Source organism: Scyliorhinus canicula, unplaced genomic scaffold (assembly GCF_902713615.1).
Source record: "Scyliorhinus canicula unplaced genomic scaffold, sScyCan1.1, whole genome shotgun sequence".
NCBI lineage: Eukaryota > Metazoa > Chordata > Chondrichthyes > Carcharhiniformes > Scyliorhinidae > Scyliorhinus > Scyliorhinus canicula.
In genome coordinates, this window is record NW_024055497.1 from 1,526,804 (window position 1) to 1,539,841 (window position 13,038).

The 13,038-nt window shown below is 45.6% G+C and overlaps 1 pseudogene; it reads right to left on the reverse strand.

The window, feature by feature from the left end:
- LOC119960290 overlaps positions 1–13,038 on the reverse strand; it is a 132,529-nt pseudogene that overhangs the window by 96,099 nt on the left and 23,392 nt on the right.

Consider the following 13,038-nt stretch of genomic DNA (forward strand, 5'->3'; position numbering starts at 1 on the left):
TGTGACCGCGGACACCACAGACTCTAAACTGATAAAAAAAAAGTGTACGGCGGCTATCAGCTCCAGTCGCAAGTGAGGGAGCGGAAGTAGCGAGGGGTAACCTGCACTTGCTCACTGCTCAAGTCACTGAGAACAATATAGAGGGAAGGCACTTCCCACCGGCGAGAAGGGACCAGATTGAATTTAGCCTCCCTGCCCCTATTTCATAGGTTCACATAATCCACAGTGCAGAAGGAGGCCACCCGGCCCATCGAGTTCGCACCGGCTCCCGGAAAGAGCACCCCACCCAAGCCCACACCTCCACCCCATCTGCGCAACCAAACACAATCGTTGTGAACATTTAGCATGGCCAATCCACCGAACCTGCACATCTTTGGAGTGTGGGCGGAAACGGAGCACTCGGAGGAAACCCACGCAGACGCGGGGAGACCGTGCAGACTCCGCACAGACAGTGAACCAAGCCGGGAATCAAACCTGGGACCCAGGAGCTGTGAAGCAACAGCGCGAACCACCGTGCTACCGTACCGCGCACTGTGCTCCCGTGACGCTCACAGACATACACGGCGCTGTGGTAAATCATTGTGTTACTGGTCGTTAGCTCCGTAATCTTGTCCTTTTAATATTTGGCATTCCCAGGATTTAGACGGAATATTCCAGCGATGATTTCCACAAATTTAGCATAATTGTCAGATTACAGAAACATGCAAAAATCAACGGAAAACCAACACTTCAACCAAACCATAATGCACATACCCGCTCCTCTCACATAGACACTATCCGCCTATTTAGTCCTCCTACTCTACTCTAATCTCTCCCCTCCCCCCTCTCCCCCAGTCCCCCTGCTGACGCTCACTCTCCCGCAAAGAAGTCGATGAATGGTTGCCACCTTCGGGCGAACCCCAATACAGATCCCCTCAAGGTGAACCTGATTTTTTTCCATACCCAGAAAACTTGACATGTCCGAAAGCCATAGCCCGGCCTTCTGGGGTTTTGAGCCACCACTACCTCCAGCTCTTTGTCCGTCGGGAGCATCATAATCACATTAAGCTATTTTCTCACTTTGGCTGTCAGCTGCCTGCCTTTAACAAACCCTGTTTGGTCGTCCCCAATCACCTTACCAAACTCTTTGACCAAGTTGTTGATCATATGACTTAATATGTCCCTATGTTCCTGTGAAACTCGTTGGGGCATTTTATTGTGTGAAAAGCTCTACATGAATCTAAATTACTGCATTTATTGTCTTTCAGTGAGACCTGATAGTTTACTGAATGAGTGGGTCTGTACACTAAGATAGGAACAAGTAGCAGGAGTTAAAGTTTCGCAGATCGATTCATCAATCCTACATCTCTTATAAATGTGAGTTACCGATGACACAACATTTGGTGGAGTTGTAGATAGTGTCTAGGGCTGTTGCAGGTTACAATAGGACACTGACAAGAAGCAGAGCTGGGCTGAGAAGTGGCAGATGGAGTTCAACCTAGATAAATGTGAAATGATTCATTTTGAAAGGTCGAATTTGAGTGCTGAATACAGAGTGAAAGGCAGGATTCTTGGAAGTGTGGAGGAACAGAGGGATCTTGGCATCCACCTACATAGATCCCTCAATAGTTGCCACGCAGGTTGATAGGGTTGTTAAGAAGGCGTATGGTGCGTTGGCTTTCATTAACATGGGCACTGAGTTTAAGAGTTGCGAGGTTTTGCTGCAGCTTAATAAAACCCTGGTTAGACCACACTTGGCATATCTTGTCCAGTTCTCCTTGCCTCATTATAGGAAGGATGTGGATTTTTTTGGAGAGGGTGCAGAGGCGATTTACCAGGAGGCTGCCTGGAGTGGAGGGCATGTCTTATGAAGAAAGGTTGAGGGAGCTAGGGATGTTCTCACTGGAGCGAAGAAGGAAGAGAGGTGGCTTGACAGAGGTGTACAAGGTGATGAGAGGCATGGATAAAGTGGATAGCCAGAGACTTTTCCCCAGGGAGGAAATGGCTGTCACGAGGGGACATAATTTTAAGATGATTAGTGAAAGGTAGAGGAGAGATGTCAGAGGTAGGTTCTTTATAAATAGAGTGGTGGGTGCGTGGAATGCACTGCCAGCGGAGGTGGTGGTTAGAGTCATTAGGAACGTTTAAGCGATTCTTGGACAGGCACATGGACAGCAGGTTAGGTTGATCTTATAATAGGATAAATGGTCGGCACAACATCGTGGCCTGGAGGGCCTGTACTGTTCTATGTTCTATGTAAACTGGTATAACTGTGCAGGCGGGCCCCACTATTGATGATTTTGAGTGTTGTGATTTTTTTCCCCAATTTTTGTCACTCTCACTGTGCAACTGAACTATCAATGAGGACGCGCCCCCTGCTGTGCAGTAGCTGGAACTGCCAGTGTGGGGTTTTTGTACGGGTCCACTGTATCTCTGTAGCAGTGTGGGCTGCATGGCACAGAAATACACGGCGCAGTCGGGTATCATTGTGTTACTGATCGTTAGCTCGGTAGTCTTGTTCTTTTTATCAAATGTAGAAGAAAACCGATCGTTGAGGTCGGTGTTCCTTTGCTCAGCCAGTCCAATAAATCGAAGCATGTACATTGGAGCTTTCCCGGGTTGCTGACTGTACCAGTACACATAGGGGTTAGGCTCGCCTGTTTTCAAGGTGCAGGTTAATGTAACTTCACTTTTCTCTTTAACCGTTATTTCAGGTTTCTTTTGCTCCACGGAGTCTTGGTGGCTCCATTCTAACAGAAGTAACAGCGAGAATGACAATCAGAGTCAGCCTCACATTAAGCAACACAACCATCAATAACATGATCATTGTCATTTTACCAACAATAACATCTGGTTTACAGCAGTCAGGAAGAGAATGGAGTGTACTGGGAAGGAAATACTTACTGAGAAGTAAGAAAACAATGAGGAGCGAAGCGAGATGGTTTCTCATAATCCTTCTTTAGTTTATGATTCTACAATGAAAGAAACGCTCGGTTAGAGACAGAAATACAGATCACCGCCCTGCTGATCCGACCAATGAAAGGAATGAACCACAAGCAGCAATCTCTCCAGTAAGACAATTGGGTCAGAGTGAGAGCAGCAACCGGAAGCTGTACCGCAGTCTGAATATTGAGTGAAGTGTGCGGTGACTTTCAGCTGCACTCGGAACTGATGGAGTGGAAATAGCGACGGTTCAATCTTCACTACACCGTAACCATCCTGCACTTGCTCACTGTTCAAGGCACTGAGATGAAATAGATCGGAAGTGAGATGACGGACGATAATCTAGAATCTTAGGGCCAGGGGTGAGGCCACACGACCTATATTTCCCGAGACCCTTTGAAAGAGTTACCCTATTCCTCTTTCAAAAACGGCATTTTCTACATAGCCCGGTAATTCCCGTTACATTTGTGCAGTTTTCTTCTTAAAGTTGGCGTTGAATCTTCTTCCGCCATTATTTAGTTTCCGCCTTCTATAGTTTAACACATCGCAGTGTATGAATGAATGGAATTTTCCTCGGCTGTATTTGTCCTCGATCCATGTATTATCCAAGGGTCTGCAGTGGAAACAGCTCCGGGCGACCTTCATAAACAGAACCACTTTGCATTTGAGCAACTCAGTAAAGTCTCTCCTGTGCCTTCTTTGACCAAAGGGGAGGCGGTCATGTGGCGCCACCGCCAGCTTCCCTGCATCAGATTCCTTAGTCATAGTATTTAACCATGATGTGGAGATGCCGGCGTTGGACTGGGGTGAGCACAGTAAGAAGTCTTACAACACCAGGTTAAAGTCCAACAGGTTTGTTTCAAACACGAGCTTTCGGAGCACGGCTCCTTCTTCAGGTGAATGGAAAGGCTTGTTCCAGAAATGTTTCTGGAACAAGCCTTTCCATTCACCTGAAGAAGGAGCCGTGCTCCGAAAGCTCGTGTTTGAAACAAACCTGTTGGACTTTAACCTGGTGTTGTAAGACTTCTTACATAGTATTTAACAGCACAAGACTAGACCCTTCGGCCCATCATGTCTGTCCCGGTAATGAAGAACCTTTCTATTTTAATCCCGTTTTTCAGAACCTGGTCCGTCGCCTTTCAAGTGCTCAACTAAATGAATCTTTTCATCCTATCTACTCTACCTATGTCCCTAATAATATTGAACATCACAATCCCTCCGCCCTCAGCCTTTTCAGCTGCAAGGACAAATCCCCAGCCCTGACCAACCTCTTTTCATCGCTAAAAGACTCCAATCTAGGCAACATCCTGGTAAATCTAGGGCGGTACGGTGGCACAGTGGTTTACACTGCTGCCTCACAGTACCAGGGACAGGCTAAGGGAGACTGTTTGTATGGAGGTTGTGCTTTCTCCCTGTGTCCGTCTGGGTTTCAACTGGATGCTGCGGTATCTTCTCACAAAGATGTGCCGGTCAGATGGATTGGCAACGCTAATTGCCCCTTAGTGTCCAAAGGTTAGGTGGGGTTATGGGGATAAGGCGGGGAGTGGGCCTCGATAGAGTGCTCTTTCAGAGGGTCAGTGCAGACTCGATGGACCGAATGGTGTCTTTCTGCACTGTAGGTCTTTTGAATACTGACTCACCGAACAGCATGATGACTATTATCTTAAAGAACCACCAGCCTCCCGTACCAGCCTCCCCGAACAGGCGCTGGAAAGTGGCGACTAGGGGCTTTTCACAGTAACTTCATTTGAAGCCTACTTGTGACAATAAGCGATTTTCATTTCATTTTCATTTCATTTCACAGAGGACATGCTGTCTTGTGGTGAGTTACAGAAAATAATTGAATTTAAATGGACTTTGGACCTTCTGATATGAAAGAGTCAATCCAAATCAGGAACAGATCTCACTGATTGGGTGACTGAGGGGCATATCCAAGGGAGAAAGTTGTTAAAAGACCAGCTCTCTGATAACTGCACTTTCGGAATCACCCCGGCAAATGTTTGTACGGCGCTGAATGGTCTTCAGTTCACTGTGTGTCCACTGCACATAAGTAGGTGGCAGTGTCTGTCTAGATGCTCCCACATGGGAAACAACCTCTCAGCGACTATCCTTCGAAGGTCCCTGAGAATCTTTCATGTCTCCATTAGGCCGCCTTCATTCTTCTAAACGCCCATAAGTCCAGCCCAGCCTCCTTAACCTCTCCCCATAAGAAAATCCCTCCATACTCGGGATCGACCTCCTGATCCTTCTCTGGACTGCCTTCAAAACCAATCTGTCTTCCTTAGATAAGGGCAGCAAAACTATTCAAAGTATACCAGGTGTAGTCTAACTAACGCCTTGTATAGTTTTAGCCAGACGTCCCCATGTTTATATTCTATTCCCTTTTAAATAAATATCAACATTCAATTTGTCTCCATATTACCTGCAGAACCTGTGTTGTGTGGTTTCAGCACGAGGACCCCCAATTCCCCCGTTACCTCAGCTTTCTGCAGTCTTTCTCCGTCTAAATAATATTCCGTTATGTTCTTCCTCCTCCCGAAGTGTCTAACCTAACATTTACGAACATTATGTTCCATCTGCCAAGCTTTTACTCAGTAACTCACGCTGTCTCTGTCCCTCTGTAACCTCACCACTTGCCTTTATATTTTTGTATCTGCAGCCGTGGGAATAGTACATTCACTTGTTAAACACAGTTTTGAAATTCATGTAGATTACATCAACTGGTCCCCCCTCTCTCTACTCTTCTCGTTATTACCTCAAAGAATTGCAATAAATTTGTCAGGCATGATTTACCCTTCACGGAGCCGTGCAGACCCTGCTTGATTATACTCTGTTTGTCTAAATGCTCAGCTACTGAGGTCACTGGCCGATAGTTACCTGTGTTTGACACCCTCCCTTTCGAATAAAGGTGTTACATTGGTAGTTTTCCAATCCTCTTGGGGTAAGGTGGGAGGAGCCTGGTGTGGAGTTTATACACCAGCACAGAACAGTTGGGCCGAATGGCCTGTTTCCCTGCTGTACACTTTCTGAAACTTTCGAATCCATAATCCGTAAATTCTCAGGGAAAAGGATTGTGTCCACCTCTGCTCCGAGCTGGGAAACCGGACAGATCCCAAAGTGGAAAATGGAAACCTTTAAAATCCAACACAAAACACATTTCTCCCACATCTAACCCGCGGTGCCATTGTCTCCGGAATTCCCCATTTTATTGACATTTATTGTGCATTTTCTGCAGATCCCAAACCGCGGGAACCGTCCGTCTCTGTCCTCCTGCCCTCAGCTGAAGACGTCTCCGCTCAGAGATTCGTCTCCCTCAGCTGCTTAGTGAGAGGTTTCTCCCCCCGAGAGATCTTCGTCAAGTGGACCGTCAATGACAAGCCGGTGAATCCCGGGAACTACAAGAACACCGAGGTGATGGCGGAGAACGGCAATAGCTCCTTCTTCATGTACAGCCTGTTATCCATTGCAGCGGAGGAGTGGGCCAGCGGCGCTTCTTACTCCTGTGTGGTGGGACATGAAGCCATCCCCTTGAAGATCATCAACAGAACGGTTGATAAATCCAGCGGTAAACCCAGTTTTGTGAACATTTCCCTCGCTCTGATGGACACCGTTAATTTATGTCAATGAGAATCTATTGCATTTCGAACTAAAATAAAAATCATAAAGGTTTTTTCCTCCAATTGTGATTTAAATACACATCCGCTTAATTAATGGAGCTTCCATTTTGCTGATATTAGATCTGTTCAATGAGACCCGGATTTCTGCAGGTCTCGGCCCCAAGTCTGATACAACCAGTGGTCCCAGCTCAGATACACCCTGGGTTAGAGACAGAGTAAAACTCATTAATTCCAGGATTCAGCAAAATATCTTCATTGACTTTCCTCCCGCTGAGGAGAAATCGGACAATTCCCCATTTCAGACGAACAAACCCATCACATTTAGATCTCGGTGTTCCTGCTTCTCTCATTGTCCATCCCTTTAAAATTAATGTCAGCTTTAAGTTGCTGGATCAGACCCACTGGGAACTGGATTGAGGGTCACACAGAATCATGGACCAACAATGCCCAGTCAAAGAGAGGGGGAAGTGAAATTGTTAATCCACTGTACCCCACTTCCCCAACAGAGAGGGGGAGGGGCATTAGTTAATCCACTGTACCCCCACTTCACCAACAAAGAGGGGGAGGGGCTTTAGTTAATCCACTGTACCCCCACTTCCACAATAGAGAGAGGGGGAGGGGCATTAGTTAATGCACCATACCCTCACTTCACCAATAGAGAGAGGGGCAGGGGAATTAGTTAATCCACCGTATCCCCACTTCCACAATAGAGAGAGGGGGAGGGGCTTTAGTTAATGCACCATACCCTCACTTCACCAATAGAGAGAGGGGCAGGGGCATTAGTTAATCCACTGGACCCCCACTTCACCAACAGAGAGAGGGGGAGGGGCATTAGTTAATCCACCGTAACCCAATTCCACAACAAAGAGGGGGAGGGGCATTACTTAATGCACTGTACCCCCACTTCCCCAACAGGGAGAGGGGGAGGGGCTTTAGTTAACACACTGTACCCCCACTTCCCCAACAGGGAGAGGGGGAGGGGCTTTAGTTAACACACTGTACCCCTACTTCCCCAACAGGGAGAGGGGGAGGGGCATTAGTTAATCCACTGTACCCCCACTTCCCCAGCAAAGAGAGGGGGAGGGGCATTAGTTAACACACTGTACCCCACTTCACCAACAAAGAATCGGTGGGGGCCTGAGTTAATCCACTGTACACCCGCTTCCAACAATGAGATGGGGATGGCCATTATTTAATCCACTGGACCCACACTTCCCCAACAAAGAGAGCAAAGGGGCAATACTAACCCACTTTACCTCCACTATCCCGACCAAAAGAGGAGGACGGTGATGATTGAACTCTGTGTATCTCCACCTCCAGCAGGGAGAACCCAAAGGCAATTTGCTGAGCTGACCAGAGAGAGGGAGATTATTAACTCAATATCTTCCCAGTCCCCAAGCAGGGAGTTTGGAAGTAAACGGTTCTCTGGACTAAGAACTCAGTTACTGACATTACAAGACGGTATGTAGCTTACTGGCTGAAGGGTGTAAAAGACCATCATGATCAAGATGTATTTTTTTAGCCCCCTTGTTCCTCTTATCCGTCTGCTGAGACCGATTCCCCAGAATCCAAATCCAGACTGGTGATTGAATTCTCCCTGGGTTTCACTGGTCTCTCCTGAGGCACCTCCTTGTATTTTTGCATTAGGTCACCTGATGTCAGCTTGCAACTCACACAAAACACATTTATAAGCAGCAAGTTCAACATATTCTACATCGGTACCAATAATACCCACAACTGGCTAAGCTACAGGCAGCTGATACAGATACACAGACAGATAAACAGACACAGACACTACACATACATGCACACAGACCCACAAACATACACACGCTCAAATGAAGACACAAACACACACATAGACACACACATAGACACACATGCATAAACATACACCCAGGCACAACGAATCACACATATTTTGACACAAAAACACACGCAAACGTGGGCACAAATTCACAAACATGCACATAAACACAAACAAGCCCACATTTATACAGAGACAGGCACACGAGCACATCCACACATAGTCACACAAATCCACACACACAAGTGGCTATTCAAATGTACACAAACAGACACATGCAGCCACATGTCCACACAGATACACAAACATATAAAACCAGACAAGCAGGCTGACAGAAGAATATTAAACACAAATGTAACAAATAACATGTACATTCGCAGAATTTCACGATGACAGAAATATTTCCATTCAGAGACAGTAATCCACATTAACACACTTATGGACACACGGAGACACATATTAGCAGACTCGTACACACGCTAACATGAACACATATGAATACTCATAGAGTCATCAATACACATCAATAGAGAGTTATAAACAGCCATCAACGCATAAATAGCACTGCTGCCTCACAGCACCATAAACCCGGGTTCAATTCCAGCCTTGGGTGACTGTGTGGTGTTCCCACGTTCTCCAGTGTCTGTTCCTGTTTCCTCCGAGTGCTCCGGTTTCCTCCTACAGTCCAAAGATGTGCAGGTTCGGTGGATTGGCCAGGCTATATTACCGCTTAGTGCCCACAACGTTAGGTGGGGTTACCAGGTTCTGGGGACAGGGCAGGGGCATGCGTCCAGGCAGAGTGCTCTTTCGGAGGGTCGGTGCAGACACAATGGGCCGAATGGCCTCTTTCGGCACAGTCGGGATTCTACGATGATGATTCTATGATGAATTACACGCATCAACAAACACACACACACACAAACGCACTTATCCAGACACAAACATTAAGACAATGACATGCATGTTGAACGTATAAAGACACAATAACACTTTCATTACTGGGCAGGGAAGTATAAACTTATTAACACAGACATTAATATATAAACATAGATTTCAACACACAAACACACAGAATAAAACACTCATAAAAACATATTGACTTAAGATAAATTTACACAGATGCACAGATCAATACTCATTGACACATGAACACACACAATGACACTTATAAAGACATCGGGACACACAAATGAAGAGTAAAGAAACACGAATTTCGCATCTACACAGACACAAAAGCTAAAGAACAAACACAGTCGTCAGGCAAGGGCAGCACGGTGACGCAATGGTTAGCACTGCTGCCTCACGATCCCGCTCCTGGGTCTGTGTCCCTGTGGACTTTCCCCGTGACCCGTGGGTCTCACCTCCACAACCCAAAGATGTGCAGGGTAGGTGGATTGGCCATGTTAAATTGCCCCTTAATTGGAAGAAAAAAGTTACAGAGATCGATTTCCGAGTGAGAAATGAAAATCACATTGTCACGAGTAGGCTTCAATGAAGTTACTGTGAAAAGCCCCTAGTCGCCACATTCCGGCGCCTGTCCGGGGAGGCTGTTACGGGAATCGAACCGTGCTGCTGGCCTGCTTGGTCTGCTTTAAAAGCCAGTGATTTAGCCGAGTGAGCTAAACCAGCCCCTGGCCCCTGGCCGAGTGGCATGAACTCAACAGTAGATATGCAACGACAAATATATTAAAGAATGAATTAGCAGCGGGAGAAAATGAAACGAGAATATTAAAAACAAAACGTGTATTAACTAACAATCTGATTGTATTTATTGGGCTCTATCCCCGTAGATACCACAGACCACACCTGGACTGAAGACGATGAGGATGATAACGGGAACATCTGGACAACCATTTCCACATTCATCACCCTGTTCTTCCTGAGCATTTCCTACAGCGCTGCAGTCACTCTGGTGAAGGTGAGAAGATTCAATCCACTCACACTTCAAACTGACAGAAGTCGTTTAAAAACACTAAATGTTTGATTGATTAAAAACTCTAACATCAATGTCCCAGATCATAAACATCTGCTTCATCATTTTCTCTCTCTTTTACAGATCAAGTGATGGGTTGACGTTCGGACGCTGTAGATTTTCCTCAGCTGTTTATTATGATCTGTGTGTGACAGAAATACAATATCTCCTCTTGGTGACTCTAACAGTAAAATTCTCTCAGTTTATTTTTCTGCATCTGTAACTGAGACAATCATGGACAGTATTTCTGCTTTTCAGTTTGAAATGTACGCGAAAATTTTGGCTGTAATGTAATTGTAACTAATAATTTCTTTCAATGTCATGTCTAAATAAGTAATTTATCTCGTACCTTATTAACAACTGTTGCCTTCCCTTTATGTTGAGCCCCTGTTCTCTCTTTCTTGTGCCTGTTACAGTTGTACATACATTTGGCAGCTCAGAGGGCATTAGTTCTGTTCTCACTGTGACCCTCAATCGTTATGTTCCCTTTTGTAAACATCAAAATAAAGTTTTGTGTAATATTTTTGCTGAAATTTTAATAAATATTGAATGAAAAATGAAAAAATAAGACTAATCTGAACTCCTTTCTCTAGATCCATCGACACTGATCCTCTTCCCCGATTATTCAGTTTTCTCCCCTTTCCCAGACAGATATTTCTCACCAGTCCTGTCTGGGATGTGTCTGAACTCAAGGCCCCTCAGTGAAAGAGCCACTGCGCCACCAAGCGGCCCATCCGGATTACGACACCTTCACCTTTGTCTTTTTATGGTAAACACCAGAGACAGATGATTTCACAGCTGAAGAATTCCACTGATTCACTCCGCTCTAATGGAAGAATGTCTCCTCACCTCTGTCCTAAATTTGAGACTCCTTAATCTTAGATTATGCCCTCTGGTCCTAGACTCTCCCACAAGAGGAAACAAGATGATTTTTCAGGCTATGTACATGGTTATAGCTCTTTCCACAGTCAGTTCACTGGAACACTCTCACTCGGGGGTGGGGGGGGGGGGGGGTTGTCTAGGGGCTTTTACAGTCACACTGATGTTTGAAATCTCTTCCCACAGTCAAAACAGACAAACACATTGACAGTATGTACCTGTTAGGCAGGGAGGAAATGGTCGAGTGAGGGAAACATCGGTTACTAAAGCAGTTGAAACACTTGTCAAGAGGAAGAAGGAGGCTTATGTGAAGATGAGATGTGATGGTTCAGTTGGGTCGCTTGAGAGTTACAAGTTAGCTAGGAAGGCTCTAAAGAGAGAGCTAAGAAGAGCCAAGCGAGGACATGAGAAGTCTTTGGCAGGTAGGGTCAAGGATAACCCTAAAGCTTTCTATGGGTATGTCAAGAATAAAAGAATGACTAAGGTAAGAGTAGGGCCAGTCAAGGACAGCAGTGGGAAGTTGTGCGTAGAGTTCGAGGAGATAGGGGAGGTGCTAAATGAGTATTCTTCCTCAGTATTCACACAGGAAAAAGACAAAGTTGTCGAGGAGAATACTGAGATACAGGCGACTGGACTAGAAGGGCTTGAGGTTCATAAGGAGGAGGTGTTAGCAATTCTGGAAAGTGTAAAAATAGATAAGTCCCCTGGGATGGATGGGATTTATCCTAGGATTCTCTGGGAAGCTAGGGAGGAGATTGCTGAGCCTTTGGCTTTGATCTTCAAGTCATGTTGTCTACAGGAATAATGCCAGAGGACTGGAGGATAGCAAATGGTGTCCCCTTGTACAAGAAGGGGAGTAGAGATAACCCCGGTAACTATAGACCAGTGAGCTTTACTTCTGTTGTGGGAAAAGTCTTGGAAAGGTTTATAAGAGATAGGATGCATAATCATCTGGAAAGGAATAATTTGATTAGAGATAGTCAACACTCAGAATTTAAACTTCTGAGTTGGGGGGAAGGGAAAGTGAAAGCGACAGGGAGCAGGGAGTTAAATGGCAAGATACGCAGGAGGATAACATGTAGGCAGGTGGATTTAAGCTTGAGGCAGACTAGGAATGCAACAAAAAGGAAGGATAACTTTGGACATCTTAGGACTTCCAATATCTGTACTGATAAGAAAGTTAACATTAAGGCACTTTACCTGAATGCTCGTAGCATTTGTAACAAAGTAGATGAACTAATGGCACAGATCATCGTGAATGATTATGATGTGGTAGGCATCACAGAGACATGGCTGCAGGGGGTTCAGGACTGGCAGTTAAACATCCAAGGATATACAACCTATCGAAAAGACAGGGAGGTGGGCCGAGGGGGTGGGGTTGCCTTGTTAGTTAAGAACAAAATTAAATCTATGGCACTAAACGACATAGGGTCGGATGATGTGGAGTCTGTGTGGGTAGAATTGAGGAACCACAAAGGCAAAAAAACCATAATGGGAGTTATGTACAGACCGCCTAACAGTGGTCAGGACCAGAGGCGCAACATGTACCGGGAAATAGAAAAGGCATGTCAGAAAGGCAAGGTCACAGTGATCATGGGGGACTTCAATATGCAGGTGGATTGGGTAAATAATGTAGCCAGTGGATCCAAAGAAAAGGAATTCATGGAATGCTTACAAGATGGCTTTTTGGAACAGCTTGTCATGGAGCCCACAAGGGAGCAGGCTATTCTGGACCTAGTGCTATGTAATGAACCAGACTTTATTAAAGATCTTAAAGTAAGGGAACACTTAGGAAGCAGCGATCATAATATGGTTGAGTTCAGTCTGCAGTTTGAAAGAGA